The sequence below is a fragment of the Callithrix jacchus genome, chromosome 12, assembly GCF_049354715.1.
Source record: "Callithrix jacchus isolate 240 chromosome 12, calJac240_pri, whole genome shotgun sequence".
NCBI classification, from domain to species: domain Eukaryota; kingdom Metazoa; phylum Chordata; class Mammalia; order Primates; family Cebidae; genus Callithrix; species Callithrix jacchus.
In genome coordinates, this window is record NC_133513.1 from 6388435 (window position 1) to 6397163 (window position 8729).

Sequence of the window (8729 nt, forward strand, 5' to 3'; positions counted from 1 at the left end):
CTGGGATTATAGGTGTGAGCCACCGCGCCTGGCCTAATTTTATTTTATTTTGTTTTTTTGAGATGAAGTTTTGCTCTTTCTTGCCCAGGCCGGAGTGCAATGCCACAATCTTGGCTCACTGCAACCACCGCCTCCCAGGTTCAAGCGATTCTCCTGCCTCAGCCTCCTGAATAACTGGGACTGCCAGCACATGCTGCCACACCCGGCTAATTTTTGTATTTTTAGTAAAGACAAGGTTTCACCCTATTGGCCAGGATGGTCTTCATCTCCTGACCTCGTGATCTGCCCACCTCAGCCTCCCAAAGTGCTGGGATTACGGGCATGAGCCACAACACCCAGCCACTGCTCTTATTTTTAAGTGCCTGATCCAAACCCTCCAGTGTCTACAACAGGGGGCTGCTGTAACTGCATCCTGTTGCCCTGGCCCCTTCTTGCTACCCTTCCCTATCCTCTCCCCACAAGCCCTCCAGCACCTCCTCCTTGCCGTCAGCTCATGGTCTCACTTCCCGTTTCTCTGAGGGAAATGGAAGCAATTACAAGAGACCTTCCACAGGCTGCTACAGCCACCCCGTCTCCCTCCCTGTGCCTGGGATATGCCATCGGCCAGTGTCTCCGGATGAACGTCCATGCTGTCCATGCACAGAACACCCTTCCACTTGCACGATTCAGAGAAGTCACTACAGACACTGTCCGCTCTCCTGCACCTTCAGCGCGTGGCCTCTTTTGGATCTCCTTTCAAACAAACCAACGAGCTGAACCTAGATCCCCTTCCAGCTCCCAGTCTTAGCTCTGCTCTCTTTTTTTGGTTTTTGAGACAGTGTGTCTGTGTCACACAAGCTGGAGTGCAGTGGTGTGATCTCCACTTACTATAACCTCCACCTCCCAGGTTCAAGCAATTCTCCCACGTCAGCCTCCTTCGTAGGTGGGACTATAGGCATGTGCCTCCACACCCGGCCCAGCTCTGCTCTCTTTCACAGCAAAACTTGAAATGGATGCTCACATTCACTCTCTTCCCCTTCCCTCCTGCTCTCTCCATCACACCCCCATGACTGCATAGGAGCAGCAACTCACTCTTGTAATCCCAGCATTTTGGGAGGCCAAGGGAGGAGGCAGGAGGATGGCTTGAACCCAGGAATTCGACACCAGCCTGGGCAACATAGCAAGACCTCATTTTTTTTTTTTGGACGGAGTCTCGTTCTGTCACCAGGCTGGAGTGCAGTGGCACGATCTCAGCTCACTGGAACCTCTGACTACCTGGTTCAAGTGATTCTCCTGCCTCTGCCTCCCAAGTGGCTGGGATTACAGGCATATGCCACCATGCCTGGCCACAAGACTTCATCTTTACAAATAACTAAAGTATTAGCCAGGTGTGGTGATGCGCATCTGTGGTCCCGACCATTACTCTGGAGGCTGACATGGGATTGAGTCTAAGAGGTTGAGGCTGCGGTGAGCCAAGATTGCACCACTGCACTCCAGCCTGGATGGCAGAGTGACACCCTGTCTCAAAACTAACACACACACACACACACACACACACACACACACACACACACCCTTCTCTTGTCAAAGTCATGAGGACCTGCAGAACTCTACATGGGTCTCTGTCTTCTGTCTTCACTGAATCTGACCTTCTTGAAATTCTTTCTTTGCTTTGCGTCTTGGACACCCCCATGCCAGTCCTCAGACCTGTCTGTCTACACACACTCCCTGTTCTTCAGACAACAGACTTCCAGAAAGCACTAGCAGCCACGAAGTGTGGTACAGAATCCAGTGAACAGAATCCTGCCTGAACCTCAACCCCACTAACCTGACTCCACTTTTTCGTCTGCAAAATACAAGGCACAAAGTATCTCCCTGGCGGGGCTTCTGAGAAAAGCTAATGGCCGCTTGGCATGTTGCAGCATCAATGAGGGTTGGCTGCCATCACCCCTGGCACCAAGTTGCGGTGGGCAGCAGTGGCCAGAGGTGTCTGAGCTGACCATGGAGAACGATAAGGTTTCCCGATATGCAGGGGGCTCAGAGGTGGGGCTCAGCCTTTCCCCTTCCCAGCTCTACCTGAGAGCAGGTGAGAGGCAGCAGGTATGCGCCGTGCTCTGCTGTTCACCTGGGGTGCATCTGCTTCCCACTCAAAACACCCTCATGTGGTGGAGCAGTGAAAACTGGCCCACGAACTGCTTGCCCGGTAAAACGTGGGTCTCTTGGCCAATCTCAGTGGCCATGTCTGCAGTCCTGGCTACACATGAGGCTGAGGCAGGGGGATTGCTTGAGCCCAGGAGTTAAGGCTGCAGTGAGCCGTGATCATGTCACTGCACTCCAACCTGAGCAACAGAGCAAGACCATGTCTCAAATAAATTAATCCATAAATACTAGCAAAAGGTGGGTCTCTGTAAAGAAAGCAATCAGCAGAGTGTGTGGCACACATCCGTAATTTCAGCTACTCCAGAGGCTGAGATAGGGAAATCCCCTAGACCAGGCATGTAAAGCCAGCCTGGGCAACAGAGTGAGACACCCCAAAACAAAATAAAATGATTTTTTTTAAGGGAGGGCCAGGCACAATGGCTCCCAGCACTTCGGGAAGCCCAGGCGGGTGGATCACGAGGTCAGGAGTTTGAGATCATCCTGACCAACATGGTGCAACCCCATCTCTATTAAAATACAAAAATCAGTTGGGTGTGGTGGTGCACACCTGTAGTTCCAGCTACTTGGGAGGTTGAGGCAGGAGAAACCCTTGAACCTGGGAGGCAGAAGGTTGCAGTGAGCCAAGATCACGACCACTGCACTCCAGCCTGATGACAGAGTGAGACTCCATCTCAAAAAATATATATACAAAAATTAGCCGGGCGTGGTGGTGGGGCACCTGTAGTCCCAGCTACTCGGGAGGCTGAAGCAGGGGAATTACTTGAACCCAGGAGGCGGAGGTTGTAGTGAGCCAAGAATGCGCCACTGCACTCCAGCCTGGGTGACAAAGTGAGACTCCCTCTCAATAAAAGAATAAATAAATACAAAAAAGTCAAAAAATTAGCCAAGCATGGTGGTGCATGCTTGTTTATAGTCCCAGCTACTAGAGAGGCTGAGGCAGGAGAATCACTTGAGCATGGGAGGTCGAGGCTGCAGCAGGCTGTGACTAGAGAGCCTGGGGCAAGAGAGCAAGACCCAGTCTCAGAAAAGATTGCATTATTGAATAGATACATAAAAATGTGGTCTATCTGCATGATGGAATGTTATTATTCGGCCATAAAAAGGAACGAAGCACTGACATGGGCTACAGCATGGATGGGCCTTGAAAGCCTTCTGCCAAGAGAAAGGATCCAGACACGAAAGGCCACGTGCTGTGTGACTCCATTTTACCAAGTGTCCAGAATGGGGAACTCTTGAGAGACAGAAAGTAAATTAGTGGTTGGCTGGGGCTGGGGGATGGGGAGTGGGGAGTGACTGCTAATGGGTGTGGGATTTCTTTCTGGGGGATTGAAATGTTCTAAAATTGATTGTGGTGACAGCTGCACAACTCTGAATACCTTTAAAAACCACTGAAATGTGGCCGGGCACGGTGGCTCACGCCTGTAATGCCGGCATTTTGTGAGGCTGAGGTGGGAGGATCACGAGGTCAGGAGTTCAAGACCAGACTGGCCAACATGGGGAATCCCTGTCTCTACTAAAAAATACAAAAATTAGCTGGGCATGGTGGCTCGTGCCTGTAATCCCAGCTACTTGGGAGGCTGAGGCAGGCAAATTGCTTGAACCAGGACCGGGAGGCGGAGGTTGCAGTGAGTTGAGATCGCACCACCGCACTCCAGCCTGGGCTACAGAGCAAGACTCCATCTAAAAAAAAAAAAAAAAAAAAAACCAAAAACCTGAAATGTACACTTTAATGGGTGAATTGTGTAGTATGTGAATTATCTCTCAATAAAGCTGTTATTAAAAAGCATCTTTATTTTACAGAATTGGCATGAAAAAATGGAAAGAATAACAAAAGAAAGAAAAAAATAAATAAAAAGCATCTTTAGGCCGGTTGCAGTCATTCACACCTGTAATCCCAGCACTTTGGGAGGCCAATGCAGGTGGATCGTCTCTACTAAAAATACAAAATTACCTGAGTGAGCATTTTTAGCCTGGGTTGGTGGCTCAGGCCTGTAATCCTCACACTTTAGGAGGTCAAGGCAGGAGGACTGCTTAAGGTCAGGGGTCCGAGGTTGTGGTGAGCCATAATCACGCCACTGTACTTCATCCTGGAGTCTGGAAGGAAGAGCAATTCACCCACTCCTTTCTTTTAATAGGTGTAATTGCCTCCAGCTAATTTTTGTATTTTTTAGTAGAGATGGGGTTTCACCATGTTGGCCAGTCTAGTCTTGAACTCCTGACCTTGTGATCCACATGCCTCAGCCTCCCAAAGTGCTGGGATTACAGATGGGAGCCATATGTCCCCAGTCTTAATGAGGCTTTTTCCTCTTCAGAAATATGCTATGAGCGGGGGATGCACCCATTGGCCTTTCTAGCCCTGGTATACTCCAGTGGATATGGGGAAGTGTAGACTGCTTGGGGTGGTGGCAGCGGCAGGGATACCAGCCTCTGAAGCCAGGATGAAAAGGAAAAAGTCGGCCGGGCGCGGTGGCTCAAGCCTGTAATCACAAGGTCAAGAGATCGAGACCATCCTGGTCAACATGGTGAAACCCAGTCTCTACTAAAAATACAAAAAATTAGCTGGGCGTGGTGGCGCATGCCTGTACTTCCAGCTACTCAGGAGGCTGAGGCAGGAGAATTGCCTGAACCCAGGAGGTGGAGGTTGCAGTGAGCTGAGATGGCACCATTGCACTCTAGCCTGGGTAACAAGAGCGAAACTCCGTCTCAAAAAAAAAAAAGAAAAGAAAAGGAAAGGAAAGGAAAAAGTCCCTGCTTGGGAAAGGATCCTGGATGCTCCCAGGTAGGCAGAACGGGGGGTCAGATAACCTGGGTAAGGTTTGGAGCAACGCCCATTCCAGTCCTCTGGTCCTCCCCTCCCCAAGTCAGGGGGAGATCTCTGGGCTCACAGGGCTGGGGTTCCCCCAACCACTAGGGGGCATCCGGCACACGCGCTGCTTTGTGGAAGCAGAATGTGAACATGGTGGGGGAACCCCAGGCAGGTACTAGGCTGTAAGGGCTGACCAAGGCCCCCACGGCCCCGAGGCGCTGCACATCTGCAGGGTACCTGGCTTGTCTAGGGAGACCTGTGATGCCAGCCTTCTCCTCCTCAACCAGATCTGATTCACATGCGCCATAAGTAAGCACTGAAAATACAGCTGGTTCCCAGTGGCTGACAGCTGTGATCCCAGACCTATGGGAGGAAGAGGCGGGAAGATCATTTGAGTTCAGGAGTTCCAGACCAGCCTGAGAAACATAGCTAGATTTCATCTTTTAAAAAAACTAGCTGGGGGCAGTGCCTCATGCCCGTAATCCGAGCACTTTGGGAGGCCAAGGCAGGGGGATCATTTGAGGTCCCCCAAATCCCATCATGTGGGACCTTTCAAGGGGGGATCGAAACTATCTCTACTAAAAATATAAAAGTTAGCTGGGTGTGCTGGTGGGAGCCTGTAATCCCAGCTACTCGGGAGGTTGAGGCAGGAGAATCGCTTGAACTCGGGAGGCGAAGGTTGCAGTGAGCTGAGATTGTGCCACTGCACTCCAGCCTGGGTGACAGAGTGAGACTCTATCTCAAAATAAATAAATAAATAAACAAAATTAACATTAAAAATTAAATAAATTAAAAAGAAAATTAGCAGCCAGATGCAGTGGTTCATGCCTGTAATCCCAGCATTTTGGGAGGCCAAGGCGGATAGATCACCTGAGGCTGGGAGTTCAAGACCATCCTGAAAAACATAGAGAAACTCCATCTCTACACAAAATACAAAATTAGCCAGGCGTGGTGGCACATGCCTGCAATCCCAGCTACTTGGGAGGCTGAGGCAGGAGAATCACTTAAACCAGGGAGGTGGAGGTTGTAGTAAGGCGAGATCATGCCATTGCACTCCAGCCTGGGCAACAAAAGAAAGAAAATTAGCCAGGTGTGATGGTGTGCCCTTGTAGTCCCAGCTACTCAGGAGGCTGAGGCAAGAGGATCACTTAAGCCCAGGAATTCAAGACCAGCCTGGGCAACACAGCAAGACCCGTCTCTGGAAAAAATTTTTAAGGCCAGGCATGGTGGCTCACATCTATAATCCCAGCACTTTGAGAGGCCGAGGAGGGTGGATCACACGAGGTTGAGAGTTCGAGACCCACCGGGCTAACATGACAAAAACCCGTTTTACTAAAAATAGAAAAAATTAGCCAGACGTGGTGGTGCACACTTATAATCTCAGCTACTCAGGAGGCTGAGGCAGGAGAATCACTTGAACATGGAAAGTGGAGGTTGCAGTGAGCCAAGATGACACCATCGGACTCTAGCTTGGGCAATAAGAGCAAAACACCTCAAAAAAAAAAAAAAAAAAAATTCTATGGTCCCAGCTACTTAGGAGGCTGAGGTGAGAGAATCACTTGATCCCAGGATGTCCAGGTTGCAGTGAGTCCTAATTGCACCACTGCACTCCAACCTTGGTGACAGAGAGAGAGACCCTCTGTTTCAAAAAAAAAAAAACAGGCCTGGGCATGGTGGTTCACGCCTGTAATCTCAGCACTTTGGGAGGCTGAGATTGACAGATCACCTGAAGTCAGGAGATCGAGATCAGCCTGGTCAACATGGTGAAACCCCATCTCTACTGAAAAAAAAACATTAGCTGGGTGTGGTGGCACGCGCTTAGAATCCCAGCTACTTAGGAGGCTGAGGCAGGAGAATCCCTTGAACCCGAGAGGTGGAGGTTGCAGTGAGCCGACATTGCACCACTGCACTCCAGCCTGGGCAACAGTGAGACTCTGTCTCAAAAAAAAAAAAGAAAGAAAGAAAAAAAACAGGGCTGGCTGCAACTCTGTTTGAGGTGGCTGGAGTCCCCTGTGCCCTCTCTCTGGCCCCAGACACGGGCTCCTGCCAGTCCCTCTCCCTCTCTCTCTCCCTCCCCCCTCCATCAGCTCACCTGCCCTGTCCTTTTCAGCACTTAATTTCTCTTCCTCTTCCCACACTCCACGGGGGATTTCAGCTCCATATAGGGACTTTTCCCCTAAGAAAGTATCTCTTTGCTTCTCAGTGTCAGCAAGGGAGCGCCAGGTGCCCAGGCCTCCAACTGAGTATACTCCCCTAGAAACACTCGGTTCACAGCCACGCTGGCCAGACTGTTTCTGCTTCACACAGAAAGGGCCATCCAACTGCTTCTTTAATTAATCGTGAGGCCATCGAGGCAGTTATAATAATTTCACCCAGCAGACCAGGAGCCTGAGGCCTGTGGATGTGGAGTATGGACACTGCTGAAGATCCTCAAAGAATGAGTGTAACCATGAGACCAGATCTAAGAACCCCAACAGCCAGTCTGGGGCCTTCTCACCAGGAAACCTCTGGTTAATAGGAAATGAGAGTAAATCAGTCCAGGAGTGGTGGCTCACACCTGTCACCTCAGCACTTTGGGAGGGTGAGGTAGGAGAATCACTTGAGCCCAGGAGTTTGAGACCAGCCGGGACAACATAGCAAGACCCCATCTCCACAAAAATGTAAAAATTAGCTGGGTATGGTGGTGGTGCACCTGGCCCAGCTACTTGGAAGGCTGAGGAGGCAGGATCACCTGAGGCTGAGAGATTGAGGCTGCAGTGAGCCATGATCGTATCACAGCACTCCAGCCAGTGCAACCAACTGAGACGGTCTTGAAAAAGAAAGACCTGAGATGGTGGCTCACGCCCGTAATCCCAGAACTTTGGGAGGCTGAGGTGAGTTAATCACTTGAGCGCAGGAATTTGAGACCAGCCCGGCCAACATGGTGAAAACCTGTCTCTACTGAAAAAACAAAAATTGGCCGAGCACATGGCTCATGCCTGTAATCCCAGCACTTTGGGTGGCAGAGGCAAGAGGATCACCTGAGGTCAGAAGTTGGAGACCAGCCTGGCCAACATGGTAAAACCCTGACTCTACTAAAAATACAAAAATTAGCCTGGGCGTGGTGATGGGCGCCTGTAATCCCAGCTACTTGAGAGGCTGAGGCAGGAGAATCGCTTGAACCCGGGAGGCAGAGGTTGCAGTGAGCCGGGATTGCGCCACTGCACTCCAGCCTTGGTGACAGAGTGACACTCTGTCTCAGAAACAACAACAACAAAAGTTGGCTGGGCATGGTGGTGTGTGCCTGTAATCTCAGCTACTCAAAAGGCTGAGGCAGGAGAATCGCTTGAACCTGGGAGTCAGAGGTTGCAGTGAGCTAAGATGGTGCCACTGATCTCCAGCCTGGGTGACAGAGGGAGACTCTCAGAAAAGAAAAAGAAGAAAGGGAGGAAGGAAGGAAGGGAGGGAGGAAGAGAGAGAGAGAGAAAGAGAGAAAGAAAAAGAAGAAAGAGAGAAAGAGAAAAGAAAAAAGCAAGCAGGTAGTTGCATTTGGGGATCAGGAGAAAGGCAGGAGGCAGAGGGATGAGGCACGAGGACGCCTGGGAGGTGCCATCTCCAGTGTCCCTCTGGGCAACCGGCTCTCTTCACATGGAGTGGACAGAGGCTGGGGACAGAAGGTGGAATGTCAAGTTCCACTTGAGACAGGAAAAGGAAAGGCTGGGGCTGACCAGGCTAGAGGAGGGTTGGAGGCCTGCTCTCATGAAAACCAAAGCTGGGTGGGTTTCCAGATGGGCGAGGCAGGCTG